Source organism: Syngnathoides biaculeatus, chromosome 2 (assembly GCF_019802595.1).
Source record: "Syngnathoides biaculeatus isolate LvHL_M chromosome 2, ASM1980259v1, whole genome shotgun sequence".
NCBI lineage: Eukaryota > Metazoa > Chordata > Actinopteri > Syngnathiformes > Syngnathidae > Syngnathoides > Syngnathoides biaculeatus.
In genome coordinates this window covers 38566008-38586003 of record NC_084641.1, presented here as the reverse complement: position 1 = coordinate 38586003, position 19996 = coordinate 38566008, and positions in this window count along the sequence as shown.

Here is a 19996-nt window from a genome sequence, read left to right as displayed (position 1 = left end):
AGCAGCAGCCCTGCCCTCACATTTTTGTCCTGTTCGAAACTTAGGTCGCTCAATAACTGTGACTTGTTTCACTTCCTGCTGTGGTGCTTCATCAACCAAGTCAGCATCCAGAATGCACAGGGAAAAAATATTTAGTAAATGATGATGGAAAAACATAATTCATAGGTAGGAATTGAATGCTTTATAACTGCTAATCTTTTTTGTGCAAAAACAACTACAAGCATACAACTAAAGGTTGATACAGTATCAGTGTCAGTATAAAGCTTATATAGAATGTTGTGACTATTACTTGTTCCATCACGGGATTCTACAATGAGTTATTGCTTGATTTGTTTGGTAGTTTTCACACTAAGTACTTTTCCTGGTGCAACCACGCAGCTATTTATTTATTTATTTATTTATTTAATCCAGGAAAACCTCATTAAATTAAAAATGTTTTATTTTACTATAATGCCTTTAACTTTTCTGCTTGTCATTTATCCATGCTTGAGTGCACCAATGGCTGGCTATTCTGGTATTGGCAGGGAATTGAATTTATGCCATCTGCATGAAAAGCTATATTGCCGCTTAATAAATGTTTGACATTTTTTTGTCAATAAATTCACTTATCCATATTGCCATATGAAACATGCCAAAGATCCCATTACAGTATTCACATACAGAGTGCACAATGTATACACAGGCTCTCCCGTCCATGCTCTCTCTCACAATTAAGTTCAAGCATTATAAAGAGCTAAATCACATTATACAATGCAGGTAAATTAAACAAATGGCTTAGCTTTGTTGTGGAAGGTGGACAGCTGCCAAATTGTGTTAAGCCCCATTATTATTTTAACTTCAGCAAACTACTTGCTCACCAGCACTGTGAGTGTCTTATGAAATGTTTTGAAAATTTAAACATCTCTCCGGGCAACCACAGCAATCACGGCCAGTCACATTTGCTCCTCTGCATTGTCTCACCACCCTCACATTTTGTCCACGGTCCCCTAAAATAAACCTGTCGTGGCGCCAGGGACATAGTATCAACATAACCTAAGTGAAAATGTCTAAATATCATAGTCTCAGTTTATAATGGTGGTTGTGCTCCTCCACCTTCCATTTGAAAATGACACACACAGTGTGCTCAATAAGGTTTAGGTCTGGGGACGTGCTTGGCCAGTCCATTACCTGCTCGTTTTGAGAACAACCTGTCCTGTTAAACCACCAGTTTTTGATCATGGTCACCATGCTGCAGTTTAGTTTCAGGGTGTTACCAATTCTCTTGTATTTTCATAAATACTCAGTGACAAGTATGACTGTGAGAGCACTAACACCAAATTTAACACACCTGCTCCTTATTCAGACTTGACCCCCTGTAACACTGACAAGTCACGTGCCACTGGGGAGAGAAAATGGCTAATTGGGGCCTGGATGTTTTCACTTTGAATGTTTACTCACTTTTGTTGCCATGGCTGTGTGTTGTGTTATTTTAAGGGCACAGTGAATTTAAACTCTACTACTATAAGATGTAAAGTGAATACTTTATATTGTACCCAAGTGTAATCTCTTCAGTTTTTCATGAAAATGTAAAATGAAATATTTGCAAAAATGTGAGCACAGTCGTGGGGGCAACCCACAAACACGTTGGTGGACACTAACAGTGAAGGATGCCATCAAGCTGAAGGAGTCCTATCGGGCATTTCTGGGCTGTGGAACCCCCGAGGCAGTTGATAGTTACCGGCTGGCCAAGCGCAATGCAGCTTCATGAATCAGCGGCCACAGGGGCGGACCCAAATGAAGGACTTCCAGGCAACGACATAATGATTGGAGTAACTTTATTCCTAAACACGTCAATACCAGGTGTAGCAGTCTGACAAGGCAGAGGCACAAAACAACAAGACTAAAGTTAGCATCCAAAAACCCTCCCACCCCAGTCTGTCTGGTTCCCATCCAGGCCACCCAAAGCGAGGCATCCAGCCAGGACGCCAAGCACCAGGGTCCCCACAGGGCGGCTCAGGTGCACGTCCTCGGGGAGGAACACTTAGGCAAAGCAGGAACCAGACGGGAGTAAGTGACGGCTACGGACTAAGACCTCCCAGGATGTGGTCGCAAGCCAGTGGATGACATGGTTCGGTCGATGCTGAGACATGAGGCAGCCGTGGATAGGGCGCCATTGAGACGTGGTCATCAGGCAGCTGAGGATCGGTCGCCATCGAGGTGTCATCATCGGGCGGCCGGGATCGGTTGCCGCCGAAACAGTACAGGAAAGCAGCCGTGAATTGTTTGCCATCAAGACGTGGTCATTGGGTGGCCAAGGATTGGTCACCATCGAACCGTGGTCGTCAGGCGGCCAGTAATCGGTTGCCGCCAAAACAGGAATGTGAGGCGGCTGTGGACCAGTCGCCAATGGCACAAGAATGTGAGGCGGCCGTGAAGTCGTGGTCGCCGCCGGCACCGGGATGTGAGGCGGCCATGGAGTCGTCGTCGTCGCCGGCACAGGAACGTGAGGCAGCCGTGGACCAAAAGCCATTGCCGCCAGCACAGGAACATAAGACGCCCGAGGAGTCGTCTTTGCCGCCGGCACAGGAACGTGAGATGGCTGAGGAGTCGTCGGTGCCGGATGTAAGATGTGGCTTGGTCACAGAGCAATGGGAGACATGAGACAAAGGCACACGGGGGCTGCAAGCGTGACGCGGAAAAATAATCTGACTGGGACTGATCACTGGGAGAGAATACTCAAAGTCATTGTCCAAGTCGGAATCAGGCTGTCGGTTGTATAAATTCAGATCTTCCTCGTAATCCAAAAAATCTGTGTTCAGCAGTGGTGGTGAGCGGGTCGTGGTTGGGAAGTAATCATGACACATGGGCGCTGCAGGTGACAAGGTAGGAGAGGACAATATAATGGAGCCCACCCTGATAGGAGATGCTTGATCCTCAGGCAGCCAGCGTGCCCAGTGGCATGACCGGTGAGGCCACGTCTTCCCTGCTTGGTCTAGTACAGGTCAATACCAGATGTAGCAGTCTGACATGGTAGAGGCACAAAACCACTAGACTAAAGTCAGGATCCAAAAACATGAAATGAGGTCCGATGACTATGGAAGAAACTAAGAAACTTGACAAGACGTGGACAAACTAAAAGGGCGCAGGCTTGTTGTGACAAGGATAGCTCCACAAGAGACTTACGCACAATAGTGGAGAATCTAACATGCAATAAATGCAACACAACGAACAGGCAAATGCCAGTGACAGATTCCAAACCTAAATGCCTGGTCTAATTACCGTCAAATGAACAATGAACCCAGAGCAGTGGCCTGGCCATGCCCATGACAGTCGCTGAGGCAAAGAATGAAGAAAATGGGAGAGAAGGAAGAGTAGAAGAGGCAAGCGTGAATGACCAGGGAGTGGCAATGATTAGTAAGGGGGAAGTTCGAAAGGCACTGAACAGGATGAAGGTCCTGCTGACATGCCAGTGGGGGTATGGAAGCAATTTGGAAAGTTTTTGAGAATACTAGCGGGAGAGAAGATGCCAGAAGAATGGAGAAAAAGTGTGCTAGTTCCCAGTTTTAAGAACAAAGGCGACATTCAGAACTGTGGAAACTACAGAGGAATACAGATGATGAGCCACACAGTGAAGTTATGTGAGAGTAGTGGAGGCTCGACTCAGGTCAGAAGACAGTATATGCGAGCAACATTATGGTTTCATGCCTAGAAAGATGCATTATTTGCCTTGAGGATGCTCATGGAGAAGTACAGAGAAGGTCAGAAGGAGCTACATTGTGTCTTTGTAGACATAGAGAAAGCCTATGACAGAGTACCAAGAGAGGAACTGTGGTACTGCATGCGCAAGTCCGGTGTGGGCAGAAATATGTTAGAATAGTACAGGACATGTATGAGGACAGCAGAACAGTGGTGAGATGTGCCAAAGGTGTGTGAGAATAAATTAAGGTGGAGGTGGGACTGCATCAGGGATCCGCCCAGAGCCGCTTCCCATTTGCGGTAGTAATGGATAGGCTGACTGGTTAGACTTGGACCATGATATTCACAGATCATATTGTGATCTGCAGTGAAAGCAGGTAGCAGGTGGAGGAACAATTAGAAAGATGGAAGCACGCACTGGAAAGGAGAGGAATGAAGATTAGCTGAAGTAAAACGGAATATATGTGCATGAATGTATGGGGCCGAGGAGGAGGAGTGAAGCTCCAGGGAGAAGCAATAGCGAGGGTGGATGACTTCAAATACTTGGGGTCAACAATACAGAGCAATGGAGAGTAAGGGGTAAAGAAGTGAAGAAACGGGTCCAAGCGGGGTGGAACAGTTGGCGGAAGGTGTCTGGTGTTCTATGTGACAGAAGAGTCTCCGCTAGGATGCAGGGCAATGTCTATAAAACAGTGGTGAGGCCGGTCATGATGTACGGATTAGAGACGGTGGCACTGAAGAAACAACAGGAAGCAGAACTTGACGTAGCAGAAATGAAGATGTTGAGATTCTAACTCGGAGTGAGCAGGGTGGATAGGATTAGAAATTAGTTCATTCGAGGGACAGCCAAAGTTGTATGTTTTGGAGACAATGTTCGAGAGAGCAGACTTCAATGGTTTGGACATGTCCAGAGGTAAGAGAATAGGTATATTGGTAGAAGGGCGTTGAGGATGGAGCTGCCAGGCAAAAGAGCAAGAGGGAGACCAAAGAAAAGGTTGATGGATGTGGTGAGGGAGGACATGAAGACTGTGGGTGTTAGTGAGGAAGATGCACGAGATAGGCTTAAATGAAAAAAGATGACAAGCTGTGGTGCCCTCTAATCAGGACAAGCCGAAAGGAAAAGGAGAAGAAGAAGACAACTCCTATTTCCTCCCGCATCCCAAAAATGTGTGGCAAATTAATTGAGGACTCTAAATTGCCCGTAGGCAGCTGGCAATCATGTCAGGGTGTATCCCGCCTTCTGGCCGAAAATAGCATGCATAGTCTTCAGCACTCCCATGACCCCATGTGAGGAGAAGCATCTTAGAAAAATGATGGGTGGAAATGTGATTACTGTTCTCACCTTTGTGAGATGTACATTTGTCTTGCAACCCTTATCCAAATTGGGGTCATCACTACTCCAACTTCATGTGTGTACAGTATAAAACTGTAAGAGCAATAGGAAGTTGGTCTGTCAGGTCTGTTTCAGTGTAAAGAGGAAAAGGGAACCATTCGTCCTCATAGGGGGAACACATGAGAATCGGTCTATTTCACCTGTTGCAGATGAAATTGAATTTTAAAGTCTGTCACCAGTTACTAGTTTTGTACTCTGCCATTGTCTTTGTCAGCAAATGTAGAAGCGCATGTTTAGCCCAATTGGATTACACTTGTAGTTCTGAGAAAGTTGGGTTCTTCTCCCAACCAAGAGGAGCATGGAGTTGATATTAGTAGAATGCCGCGAACCTATCAGTGGGACTAGGGTCTGCTCCCTTGCCTTTGCCACTGACTGACTGTCAAATCCTTGTCACATAAATTCAAGAGAACACCAGTAGGATCTTCTATTTTGGTGCATACAACATGGAAAAGACCAACCAGGAATTCATTAATAACTTGACCTTAGTCTGACAGACTTGGCGGTTGTGATGAAATTCATGCAAGGTTGACCAGCATGAGATGTGCAGTGTGATTTAAATCCAGCCCTCAGGTAGTGTAGGATTTTGTCATCAAAACAGTATCAATATACTGGATAACTAGTTATGATTTAAAATGAATACTTAATTAATCAGGTCTATTTCAATGCAAAATAATCAGTATGAAAGAATAATTTTCCAATACTGTATTATAAAGTGAAGAACTGACTTCATCCATACATTAGCTATTCCATCATGAGAATTATGGGTAAGATGGAGAATATCCTTGCTGATTTTGAGAGAGCCGGGTACAGGCTTCTCAGTCAATTGTACGTATTGAGACACACAACCACTTACATTCACAGCCATTGATAATGTAGGGTCTTCAATGAACCTAACATTCAGGCGTGTGCAGCAGGAGGGTGAGAAGGAAAAAAATGCGAGGCAGGTGTGTGTGAAAGGTTAAAGACACATTGATGTTGAATGTGCAGAGGAGCCAATAAAGCCATTCAAGCAGCAAATCAACGCTTTGTAGCTGTATCGTTCCCGCCACCCAGCTCAGCTGTGCAACAACAGAAGGGAGTTAAACCTGAGGATGACAACCTCATAGCAGGAAAGATTAACATGGTATTTTTCAAAACTGGTATGTGCATTGAATGAAAATACCTCACCTCGAAGTTTCCTAGTCAGATCGTGGAGAAAATATCAATTTTGTTCTCAAAATAGCAGGGAAAAATGCACAGTTGAACAAAAACATGTGGATGTACACAGGACATTTTTACCAGAGAGTGAGAGCTCATGTTTGTTTTGTTGAGCGCAACGGCAAGCCACTCTGCCTTTTGTGTCAGACCTTTATTGTGCATTTCACAGCTTCAAATTTTCACTTCAGCTCGCTCCACGCTAAGATTGATCAGGAATTTCCAAAATTGACTAAACTAGGGCTGTTCCAAGCCCTGTAATTTTTTATCTGTTTCCACACTTTGCTCTACTGGCATCTTATCATGTCCTCGTTCTATGCCTTTGACCAAGTCATGTTTTTCCAAATCTCGCCTCTTTTCATGTCAATTTCTTCACTGAGTCATGTACCACCCATTTGCCAAAGATCACCTTGCCAAGTTCCTGCACATTTTCCCCTCTTGTTTTATGCGCTTCCTGACCTTGATGACAGCAGGGTGGTGAAGCAAATGATAATTTCAGAATCAGAATCAGCATTTTTGGGAATGTATGTAATGGTAGTTGGGGCCGGCCTAGTAAGACATAAATGTTGAGTATAAAAAAATAGGGATGATATGATTATACTATATATTATATTATAGGGATTTTTTTTCCTTATAAAAACTCATTGTTGTGCATATGATGCAGTCTTATAGCATTTAGAGCAGTTTGAATGCCCATTAGAGTCTATTGTCCAATGGGTGATAAGACTTCAAGCTGTGTATGTGATTTAAAGCGACTAGTCGTGCGAAAGTCTATCATATATAATACTCATAGTGATTGGCCCAGCAGGGTGTCACAACAACAACTCAAGGCAGAAATCTGGCAGCATGTTGCAGTGGAATTGTAAGTTAGCTGTTCAAGAATTTAATATATTAATTGCCAGAGGGAAAAAACTGTTTGAATGCCTGTTAGTTTTGACTAGCACTGATCAGCGGTGCTTACCCGACGGAAGGCACTGGAAAATCTGGTGGCCAGGATGTGGAAGGGCTGAAAGGATCCTGCCCGCTCTTGTCCTAGTTCAGGTGGTGTGCAAGTCCTCAAGAGTGGGTAGGATGGTGCCGACAATCCCGTCAGCAATTTTGATTGAGTATTTGACAGAGAGGATAGAATAAGTGCCCATACTCAAGGTGGGTACCTTTGGTTTAGGCTTCAGACTGAGGGCGATAGGATGCAGACTGGTCAGCACGCAGGCTGACTCTGTGTGGTTCTTGCTCAGGTCTTTTTTTTCATCTGTTCATTCTGTCATGGATGCAGGTTTGTGTGAAAAAAGTAGAGGACCAAAATGCAGGGTGGCCAGAGAAGCAATATACAGTGAAGAAAATAAGTATTTGAACACGCTGCTATATTCCAAGTTCTACCACTTAGAAATCATGGAGAAGTCTGACGTTTTCATCATAGGTGCATGTCCACTGTGAGAGAGATAATCTAAAAAGAGAAATTTAGAAATCACAATGAACGATTTTTTTTTAATGATTTATTTGTGTGATACAGTTGCAAATAAGTTTTTGAACACCTGTCTATCAGATAGAATTCTGACCCTCTAAGACCTGTTAGTCCGCCTTTAAAAGACCACCTCCACACCATGTATTATCCAGAATCAGATGCACCCGTGTGAGGTCTTAGCTGCATAAAGACACCTGACCACACCATACAATCAGTAAGACTCAAACTTGTAACATGGCCAAAACCAAAGAGCTCTCCAAAGACACCAGAGGCAAAATTGTACAACTCCAAATGGCTGGAAAGGGCTACGGAGAAATTGCCAAGCAGCTTGGTGAAAAAAGCTCCACTGTTGGAGCAATCATTAGAAAATGGAAGAAGCTAAACATGACGGTCAATCTCAATAAGAGTGGAACCCCATGCAAGATCTCACCTCATGGGGTCTCAATGATCCTTAGAAAGGTGATGATTCAGCCCAGAACTACATGACAGGACTTGGTCAATGACCTGAGAAGAGCTGGGACCACCGTTTCCAAGGTGACTGTTGGTAATACACTAAGATGCCATGGTTTGAAATCATGCATGACATGGAAGGTTCCCCTGCTTAAACCAGCACATGTCAAAGGGCCCATCTTAAGTTTGTCAATGACCATTTGAATGATACAGAGGAGAAAGTTTTGTGGTCAGATGAGACCAAAATGGAACTTTTTGCTAATTCCACTAACCATGTTTGGAGGAAGACGAATGATAAGTTCCATCCCAAGAACACCATCCCTACTGTGAAGCATGGTGGTGGTAGCATCATGCTTTGGGGTGTTTTTCTACACATGGGGAGAGGACGACTGCACTGTATTAAGGAGAGGATGACAGCGGCCATGTATTGTGAGATTTTGGGGAACAACCCATTTCCCTCAGTCAGAGCATTGAAGATAGATCGTGACCGGGTCTTTCAACATGACAATTACCTGAAGCACACAGCCAGGAAAACCAAGGAGTTGCTCCATAAGAAGCATATCAAGGTTTTGGCGTGGCCTAGTCAGTCTCCAGACCTAAACCCATAGAAAATCTTTGGAGGGAGCTGAAACTCTGTGTTTCTGAGCGACAGCCCAGAAACCTGTCTGATCGACACTAGATCTAGAGAGGCTCTGTGTGGAGGAGTGGGCCAAAATATGGTATAATAATAGTGATATTTTTAAAGAAGGCAAATAATGTTTATAGAAAATTTGAAATGCAGGTTAGAATCAACAATGGCACCAAAAAAATTAGCAAAGTAACAAAGGAACACTAAGAAACAAAACACTCACCAGTACAGGGTGCATGACTAATGATAAAGCCAACAACAGGAACAATCAACAGTTGTAGACGAAAGAAAGCTGGAAACTAAATACAACTGACGAAACAACTAAGCACACGACGGCACAGAGTTATAGTGAGCTCACTGAAAGACAAAATGAACTTGACTGATGAAAAGAGGTGCGAATGAAAACTTAACAAGCAAGACAAGATGTGACATAGGGTTAGGAAAGGAAAACAAAGATGGAAAAAACTCGATATAACTGAAACAACAATAATTAATAACAATAATCACAAGATTATAACAATAATGTTAGTGTGATTAAATATTTCCTTAACCAGTACAGTACATGGAATTTATAAAGGTTTTATGGTAGAGTCACGTATTTCTGTTTCCATTACTCTCCATCACTTTCAGTGTTCTGGAACTGTGTGTTCAACCTCAGATGTCCAGTAAATGCCAAATAATATCTGAAATTTCACTGTCTGTTGATGAATAATCGTGAGAAGCTGCTGATGATTTTCTCTTCGAACAGAGAAACCTGAATGAATTAGGAATGGATCTTGTTGGAGGACGCTTTTTTACTCTGCGTGTTCATTTAATTTCCAGTAGTGAGAATGTTGGTTATCCAAATAAAGCCTAGAGATGATGTTCAGTTTCTTCGAAGAATTTTCTTACAGAATATTCCGGGCACTTATGAGGTACAGACAATGGCTGTAGAGAGCAGATCACAAGTGCGAACATACAGAGAAAGCACAGATCTTTTATCTTGTCAGAAGGGCGGACTATGGGTGGTATCAAACCTGTGGCGTGAGATCGGGGCTTTCCACTTAGACAAAGTGTTTCTGTCTCAACCGGTTCTAGCTGCCAATGGATTATTACAAAGTGTCCAGTATGCAGCTTATCATGGTTAGCCTACGTGCAGAGATGCGCTCAAGGACACATCTGGGTTCATCTGAAGACATGAGGAAATTATTAAGTCATGACTAAATATGGGCATAAGAGATACTTTAATCCCCCTTCCGGACTCCAAAGCGTCCGACACTTGAAATGAACAATATTAAAGCAAGGTGCCAGCGTCGCCATTGTCTGGAGTGGGTGGTGCATTGGGCATGGGGCCTTTTCCTCTGCGATGAGTCGAGCTGGGCCGCAGTCAGCTTCTTTGTCAAATGATGTCATCAACGGGTGCCAGCCGGCACTGGAGAAGACGAGGTTTTCCGGTTGTCGTCAGGTGGAGGGATCGCTGAACCTGAGGCGGATCTGGCGGGTCATGTAGACGAGATGTAGAACCACGTGTCCCCCCTTCCTGCAGGACGTACTGCTGTGATTGTCTGCTCCGTGACCTGAGAGGGACCTGTAATCCTAGATTCAGACTGTTTACGTTTAGTTACTTTTAACCACACAGATTCACAAGTATTCATTTCAAGGGGAGCTTCTGGTTGTGAATGTAGTGATTAACCAAATGTTTTAACACTATGCTTGCTGTTTCAGATTTGCAGGGATACGGCTCTGGCCATTCCAAAAAGGAAACTACTATGACTAGTGAATACCGGTAACCTGACACTGTTTTAATCATGTCAGTGAAATCCTATTGAAATCACCTGACCAGGGGTGTCCACTTCCGGATTGTGGACCCCTGTGGTGATTTCGTTATAGGCATACTGTTATACCTACTGCAAACGCTGCAGTACTGCAGTTCACCTCTAACAATTTATCTCATGAAAGGATGCCTCCAGGTGTGGAGTCGTCTCAGTGTTTCATCCACCCCCACATGACATGCTCCATGGGCTTCAGAAATTAGATTTTTCAATTGTGTCTGAGATGGAATGCACTTACCCTCTTTTCGCCATATGCCATCATCATCTTTGAAACCCCCTTTCGACTTCCCACACTCTTCTTCTGGACTTCCTCTTTCCTGCCACAACTTAACTGGTTCTACTGTCACCTCCTGTTGATTGTCACATTCAGACTCACTTACAGTTAGTTGGAGTGTTGGTCGGTACCCCGCAACCTTTTTTGCTGCTCGATCTGCTGATTCATTTCCTCTTCTTCTTCTTCTTTTCCTTTCGGCTTGTTCCGTTAGGGGTCGCCACAGCGTGTCATCTTTTGCCATCTTAGCCTATCTCCTGCATCTTCCTCTCTAACCCCAACTGCCCTCATGTCTTCCCTCACCACATCCATAAACCTTCTCTTTGGTCTTCCTCTCGCTCTTTTGCCTGGGAGCTCCATCCTCAGCATCCTTCTACCAATATACTCACTCTCTCGCCTCTGAACATGTCCAAACCATCGAAGTCTGCTCTCTCGAATCTTGTCTCCAAAACATCCAGCTTTGGCTGTCCCTCTAATGAGCTCATTTCTAATCCTATCCAACCTGCTCACTCCGAGCGAGAACCTCAACATCTTCATTTCTGCCACCTCCAGTTCAGCTTCCTGTTGTTTCTTCAGTGCCACCGTCTCTAATCCGTACATCATGGCCGGCCTCACCACTGTTTTGTAAACTTTGCCCTTCATCCTAGCAGACACTCTTCTGTCACATAGAACACCAGACACCTTCCGCCAACTGTTCCACCCCGCTTGGACCCGTTTCTTCACTTCTTTACCCCTTACTCTCCATTGCTCTGTATTGTTGACCCCAAGTATTTGAAGTCATCCACCCTCGCTATTGCTTCTCCCTGGAGCTTCACTCCTCCTCCTCGGCCCCATACATTCATGCACATATATTCCGTTTTACTTCAGCTAATCTTCATTCCTCTCCTTTCCAGTGCGTGCTTCCATCTTTCTAATTGTTCCTCCACCTGCTACCTGCTTTCACTGCAGATCACAATATGATCTGTGAATATCATGGTCCAAGTCTAACCAGTCAGCCTATCCATTACTACCGCAAATGGGAAGCGGCTCTGGGCGGATCCCTGATGCAGTCCCACCTCCACCTTAATTTATTCTCACACACCTTTGGCACATCTCACCACTGTTCTGCTGTCCTCATACATGTCCTGTACTATTCTAACATATTTCTGCCCACACCGGACTTGCGCATGCAGTACCACAGTTCCTCTCTTGGTACTCTGTCATAGGCTTTCTCTATGTCTACAAAGACACAATGTAGCTCCTTCTGACCTTCTCTGTACTTCTCCATGAGCATCCTCAAGGCAAATAATGCATCTTTGGTACTCTTTCTAGGCATGAAACCATACTGTTGCTTGCAGATATTTACTTCTGTCCTGAGTCTAGCCTCCACTACTCTTTCCCATAACTTCATTGTGTGGCTCATCAACTTTATTCCTCTATAATTCCCACAGCTCTGAACATCCCCTTTGTTCTTAAAAATGGGAACTAGAACACTTTTCCTTCATTCTTCAGGCATCTTTTCGCCCGCTAGTATTCTGTTGAATAAGTTGGTCAAAAACTCCACAGCCACCTCTCCAAATTGCTTCTGTACCTGCAAAGGTATGTCACCAGGACCAACTGCCTTCCCATTTTTCATCCTTTGTAATGCCTTTCTGAGTTCCCCCTTAGTAATCATTTCCACTTCCTGGTCCTTCACTCTTGCCTCTTCAACTCTTCCTTCTCTCTCATTTTCTTCATTCATCAACTTCTCAAAGTATTCTTTCCATCTATTTAGCACACTACCGGCACCAGTCAACACATTTCCATCTCTATCCTTAATCACCCTAACCTTCTGCACATCCTTCCCATCTCTATCCCTCTGTCTCGCCAACCTGTAGAGATCCTTTTCTCCTTCTTTCGTGTCCAACCTGGTGTACATGTCTTCATATGACTCTTGTTTAGCCTTTGCCACCTCTACCTTTGCCCTACGTCGCATCTCGATGTACTCCTTTCGCCTCTCCTCAGTCCTCTCAGTATCCCACTTCTTCTTCGCTAATCTCTTTCCTTGTATGACTCCCTGTATTATGGGGTTCCACCACCAAGTCTCCTTCTCCCCTTTCCTACCAGATGACACACCAAGTACTCTCCTGCCTGTCTCTCTGATCACCTTGGCTGTCGTCGTCCAGTCTTCCGGGAGCTTCGGTTGTCCATCGAGAGCCTGTCTCACCTCTTTCCGGAAGGCCGCACAACATTCTTCCTTTCTCAGCTTCCACCACATGGTTCTCTGCTCTACCTTTGTCTTCTTAATCTTCCTACCCACCACCAGAATCATCCTACATACTACCATCCTATGCTGTCGAGCTACACTCTCCCCTACCACTACTTTACAGTCAGTAACCTCCTTCAGATTACATCGTCTGCACAAAATATAATCTACCTGCGTGGTTCTACCTCTGCTCTTGTAGGTCACTATATGTTCCTCCCTCTTCTGGAAATAAGTGTTCACTACAGCCATCTCCATCCTTTTTGCAAAGTCCACCACCATCTGCCCTTCAAAGTTCCTTTCCTGGATGCCATACTTACCCATCACTTCTTCATCGCCCCTGTTTCCTTTACCAATATGTCCATTACAATCTGCACCAATCACAACTCTCTCGCTGTCTGGGATGCTCAGAACTACTTCATCTAGTTCCTTCCAGAATTTCTCTTTCAACTCTAGGTCACATCCTACCTGTGGTGCATAGCCGCTAACCACATTATACATAACACCCTCAATTTCAAATTTTAGTCTCATCACTCGATCTGATTCTCTTTTCACCTCCAAGACATTCTTAGCCAGCTCTTCCTTTAAAATAACCCCTACTCCATTTCTCTTCCCATCTACTCCGTGGTAGAATAATTTAAACCCTGCTCCCAAACTTCTAGCCTTACTACCTTTCCACCTGCTCTCTTGGATGCACAGAATATCAACCTTTCTCCTAATCATCATGTCAACCAACTCCTGAGCTTTTCCTGTCATAGTCCCAACATTCAAAGTCCCTACACTCAGTTGTAGGCTCTGTGCATTCCTCTTTTTCTTCTGACGCTGGATCCGGTTTCCTCCTCTTCTTTGTCTTCGACCCACAGTAGCTGAATTTCCACCGACGCCCTGCAGGTTAGCAGTGCCGGGGGCGGGCGTTGTTAACCCGGGCCACGACCGATCCGGTATGGGATTCTTTAGATGAACGCTCATATTTGTTTGGCACAGTTTTTACGCCGGATGCCCTTCCTGACGCAACCCTCTGCATTTATCCGGGCTTGGGACCGGCCTACAGATTGCACGGGTTTGTGCCCCCATAGGGCTGCATTCTGATTCATTTCCTGCTGATACAAAATCATTAGTTCAAGAGTGACCTTTGCATTTAAGGATTGCAATCGCTGTTGGGAGCATTTAAGTATCTCACAATTCGAGAATGTCGTCCTGATGTTTCATGGGTGTACCGGTTGTAGTTTGGAAATTATTTCACTGCCATTCTGTTGTGCACAAGTGAGAGACGTTTGATCGTCTACATCTACTTGGAGCCGGCCCGCAATTACATTCAATACTGGAGCCTGAAATTCATTGAAAGCTTTCCTGGTTTATGGTAAGGTGACAGTACAAATGGGTTAGTTGGAGACAACTCCCAAGGCCGTTTCTCCTCCAAGTAAGGAGGCGGCGTGGAGGGCAATTTGGGTCTTGACGGTACCAGACCAACACTTTCTTCCTTGACAGTGAAGTATGTCTTATGCCCATATTTAGTCATGAATCCATAATTTCCTCATGTCCTCAGCTGAAGCTGTGTCCTTTAGCACATCTCTGCACGGAGGCTAACCTTGATGAAATGCATACTAAACACTTTGTAATAATCCATTGCCAGCTACAACAGAGAGACAGAAACCCTTTGTTTAAGTGGAAAGCCCCGAACTCACGCCACAGGTTTGATACCACCCAGAGTCTGCCCTTCTGAGATGATAAAGGATGTGTGCTTTCTCTGTACCTTCACACTTGTGACCTGCTCTCTACAGCCATTGTCTGTAACTCGTAAGTGCCCGGAATATTCTGTAAATGAATTCTTCGAAGAAACTGTTCATCATCTCCAGCCTTTATTTGGATAACCAACATTCTCACTCCCCAAAATTAAACGAACACGCGGTGGAAAAAAGCGTCTTCCAACAGTCAAACGGAACAATTTTAACACACATCCCATTGCCATCATTCTTACTTTCGCTTTCATTTCCACAACTTTCTTCGTATTCTCTCTCACGTTTCTACCTTTTGAAGACAACCTGTTAATTTTTTCCACTTCCAACTTTAGAGCCACCACTCTTTTAACACAAGCTTATTCCGTTCCTTTCATTAATATCACCAAACACTCAGTCGAAGACAATGGAGGGAACTATCCATTCTCACAACACTTCATCCATTCTTTCAACTGTTCTTTCTCACTGTCTCGTTCTTTTTCAGGCAACCCTCAAACTCACACATCACATGCATTTCTCTCTTGTACACTTAGCAACAATTGTTCAGAATGGGTTGGTATTTGCCGCAAATTGAACCATTCACTTTCCCTATCAAATTGTCCCACCATTATGTTTTAAATCAAATCCCCCTCTCTTTTTCTTTTCTTTTTTTTAAAGTCAACTGGTCTTTCTATTTGGAACAGTGAGCCAGATAAGTGACAAAACGACATTAATGCGGAGGGTGGGCCTCCTTGCACACTCGTGGAACCAACAACTCAAAGAACTGAACCTTAAAAATGCAAGTATATAAAAAAAAAAGAATGAGAACAGCAAACGTACAAGCAGTGTTGCCGCCCTCGATCTTGCGCTCACATACACACATACACACACGCACGCTTGCCTCACTATGCTACAAACGTGTGTGCGCGCAAGACACTCACCTGCGAGCCAGCAGATGCCGAAAGACGCTCTTTTTTTTTTTCTTTTAACTACCACTGGGTATCGTCATACCCTTCTTAGGCCATTTTATTAAGGTCTTAGGCCATTTTATTAAGGTCACTTTAATTTCTACAATTTATGTGATCTCTTAGATGGATTATTATTATATGTTTTCCCTCTTATAAATTTACTCATTTATATATATATATATATATATATATATATATATATATATATATATATATATATATATATATATATATTAATGTTTTATGCTCGAGCCCCTTTATTTGAATGAAACAGTCCTTTGATTTCGAATGAGGAATTCATGACTCTACGATTCTCTGAAAAGAACTAGAAAACCTCGCGGTTCAGAAAATTTTGGGCTGGCCTCAACCTTATCGGTGTGTTCTGCCAGCCCTGGCATTTACAACCTTTTTGTGTCGGCACAACCTCTGAACACAGGGCACTTCCAAACCCTTTTTACAGTGGTACGCCCACACGCTCTATGGCTTTTCAACCATTTAGGTGGGACGCGACGGTTACCCACCAGGGCCTCGAACCCAGGACTTATTAATGTTCAATATCCCCTACTGTTCATCCAGCCAAAAACTATAATTTCACAATGTAACAATTTCAAACGCGACACGGACCTCAACCCCAGTTAACAGACAGAAGATCATTTTTGGAGGATAAATATCCTCTTACCTTATCAATTGTTGGCCGGCCGATGTTCTGTCTGTCAACCAACACCTTAGTCCAAAATCACGTCAGGGTCACCAATTGTTGGAGGACGCTTTTTTTTCCTCTGCGTGTTCGTTTAATTTCGGGTAGTGAGAATGTTGGTTATCCAAATAAAGGCTGGAGATGATGAACAGTTTCTTCATAGAATTTACTTACAGAATATTCCGGGCACTTATGAGGTACAGACAGTGGCTGTAGAGACCAGATAAGAAGTGCGAAGATACAGAGAAAGCACAAATCCTTTATCTTGTCAGGAGGGCGGACTATGGGTGGTATCAAACCTGTGCCGTGAGATCGGGGCTTTCCACTAAGACAAAGGGTTTCTGTCTCAACCGGTTGTAGCTGGCAATGGATTATTACAAAGTGTCCAGTATGCAGCTCATCAAGGTTAGCCTATGTGCAGAGATGTGCTCAAGGAGACATCTGGGTTCACCTGAGGACATGAGGAAATTATGGAGTCATGACTAAATATGGGCATAAGACATACTTCAATCTCATCAGCTCTACAAAGAACATCATTTTGAAGGTTTCATCGCACACACCTAATTACATTAATGTGATTTTTCACAAATTTAACAAGACCCCATTCCAAACTGCTCCTTGATGGGTGTGAACTTTGTGAAGACTTCATATTTAACCACGCAAGTTTCAAAGATATTGAAACACGCAGTCCCACAGTGGACGTTGTTCCATGGCACATAGTGTAAAGACTGCACTTGCCATTTCACTTTCCTTGGACCTTCATCAGGGATACTCTGTATAATTAAAGATCCAAATTCAGGAAAGATGTTTTAATTTATGTTCATTATTCCCTGTCAATCCTACACTTGGCAGATCTTTTTTCAGAAACTGCCATTGCCTGGAAACCATGACAACTGGCAGCACAGCCTCAATTCTTACCTAATCACAGCAAGGGAGGCCCACTGAGCATTGATTTAGACAATTATGGGCTACATTTGAAAGGCATAAAGGTAGGGAGAGATGAGGGTTTGGATCAAGGATTAATTGCTTTCAGAGGAAGTAAAAGGGGGCAGGTGGAGAAGGGGCAGGCCACATATCTAAATAGTTTAATGGCTCTCAAATTGCACAATTTTTTGTCTGCTGCTCAAAATAGTCCCTACAAAAGGGTTTACATATCCATGAGTGACAGCCCACCTTCCTCAAGAGCAGGTAAAAAAAAAAGATATCTCATCATAAAAGACACAACCTTCTGCTCTTAAGACACGATTATGATAATATTTGACCGCTGAGATATGAAAATAATGGTTGAATTGATGGGAATTAATTGGGTTAACTATACAGGTTACTTCATTCTTCCCAGATTTTCACACATCTGTGAGTTTACAGTTTACAATGGGCTTGTGGCCAAACTATCTGTGCTTCCACCCCTTTCGGATCATTTAGTGGTAGGAGTTCAACAAGCAAGAGTGGCTTTTTGCTTCTTGCTAACTGTTACAAGTGGTAAAATGGCTCACTTTATAAATGCACAACTTAAACATTGGAAATGCAAGTGATTCCACCCCACTGTGGTTAGGGTTCTGCTTAAAGGCAAACTAATTAACTAACTTCAGCAAAAATGCTGCATTATTTCTTTAAAAGTCAAATCTGGTATGAGTTCTGTATTTTTGCAACCATAAGGCACACTGAAATTCCTTCCTGAGACATGACAAACAGAAGTAGTTTTATTGAACAGGTATAATGAATGAACTCCAATTGCACCATGGAAACTGTACAAAAAAAGAAAATTCAACCACACTGTACAAAAAGAAATGACAGTTTAAGTTATTTATATAAAAGGAAGAACAAAGAAACACATGGCTTCACATCTTGACATGGTGAAATAATACAGAAGAAAACAACCTTGTTGGCTGCTGCCGTAAAATAGGGAAGCTCCTGTGGTGTGATGGAACCTCGTACGTCCTCTCATCTCGCCTTCCACACAATCACAGAAACCATCCTTCATGGACATGAACTATAGCACTGTCTCGTTAGCTTCCAAACTGTGAACTGACCACAGGGAAACATCAACCAGACTGCACATCCTCGAAAACAACCCAAACCATGCACGCAAGAATCAATTATCTTCCCAGATACCATCCACAATGCGAACATACAAACGAGCACATCTCCCACAAAACAAATCAGCATGAACACAGCACAACAAATCTCTTTTACAGTTATGAACAAATTTACACACACCGTATTATAAGTCGCAGTCTCAATTTCGGTACATACGTTGGCATGCATGAATGCTAAAACATGTGGTCGCATGGATGTTAGTTCATGTTTTTAAAAAGGCAGCGGGAGCAAAACTGTCTATGGTTGTACTTTAATGATGTATTTAAAAATGTAAACAGTGAGTTAGGTTGCTGCACGGCTCCTCAGATATTGATGCCAGCTCGAACCTCGAACAACAGGGGAACCAGACATTAGTCCACGGGTCACCAACGCAGTGCCCGGGGGGCATGTTTGCCCGCGAGGACCACTTAAGGCACCCGTGAGGCATGTTCTAAAAACAGAACAGGTCACAAATGTATGATTGTTATTATTATTGTTTGTGCTTTAAATTTTGATTCTGAATTGCTGAGATTAATGATTTAAAAAAAATGTACAATGTGAAGTACTGATATATTTGTAAAGTATGAGGAGTTTTGCTTTTTTTGAAGTTTTCTAAAGCTCTTAAAAGCTCTTAGCCGCTGTTAACCCTCTTCCAAAAAAAAAAAACAATGAACGTGTCGGTGTTAGCAAGATATAGACCCATCTCTAATCTTCCTTTCATAGCCAAGATTGTTGAGAAAGATATTTTTAATTAACTGAGCAGGTTCTGGAATTTGAACAGATTTTTGGATGAATTTTGATCAGGTTTCTGAACTCATCACAGTACAGAATCTGCTCTTATCAAAGTGCTAAATGATATAAGATTGAATACTGAATTAGGAAAGGTGTTAATTTTGGTCTTGTTGGATCGCAGTGCAGCTTTTGATACAGGAGAACAGGGGTGCCCAGACTTTTTTACCCCAAGATCTACTTTTCAAGTTGCCAGCCTCTCGTGATCTACTGGCGACCGAGGCTGTGTGTGTGTTGAGGGGCGGGGGGATAATGATGATGATGCTCCCAAACTGTTTGAAGGTTAATGTTATGTCGCCTCCTATATTTAAAATACAGAATTAGCTTTTTGTGCACTGTATTGTCTGTGCTTTCATCCTGGATCAGGCTGTGCCAAGGTGGAATTTGAAAATTACACACCATCTCATCCTGCACTTTCTACTTTGGCTTCAGACCAGACCTTTCCCACTCAGAAAACAGGAAATCTCATCCAGTTTAAACACTTTTTCTTCGATTATTCACATACTCCGACAGTCATTGCATCTTAAAACAACACCATTTCTTTTTTAACTTTCTCCATTAATATCGAAAATAAACATAAGCAGCATGTCTAGCTAGTCTTTGCTCTACATGCCCAGACTGTGTTGCTAACTAAAGCAGCGGTGGT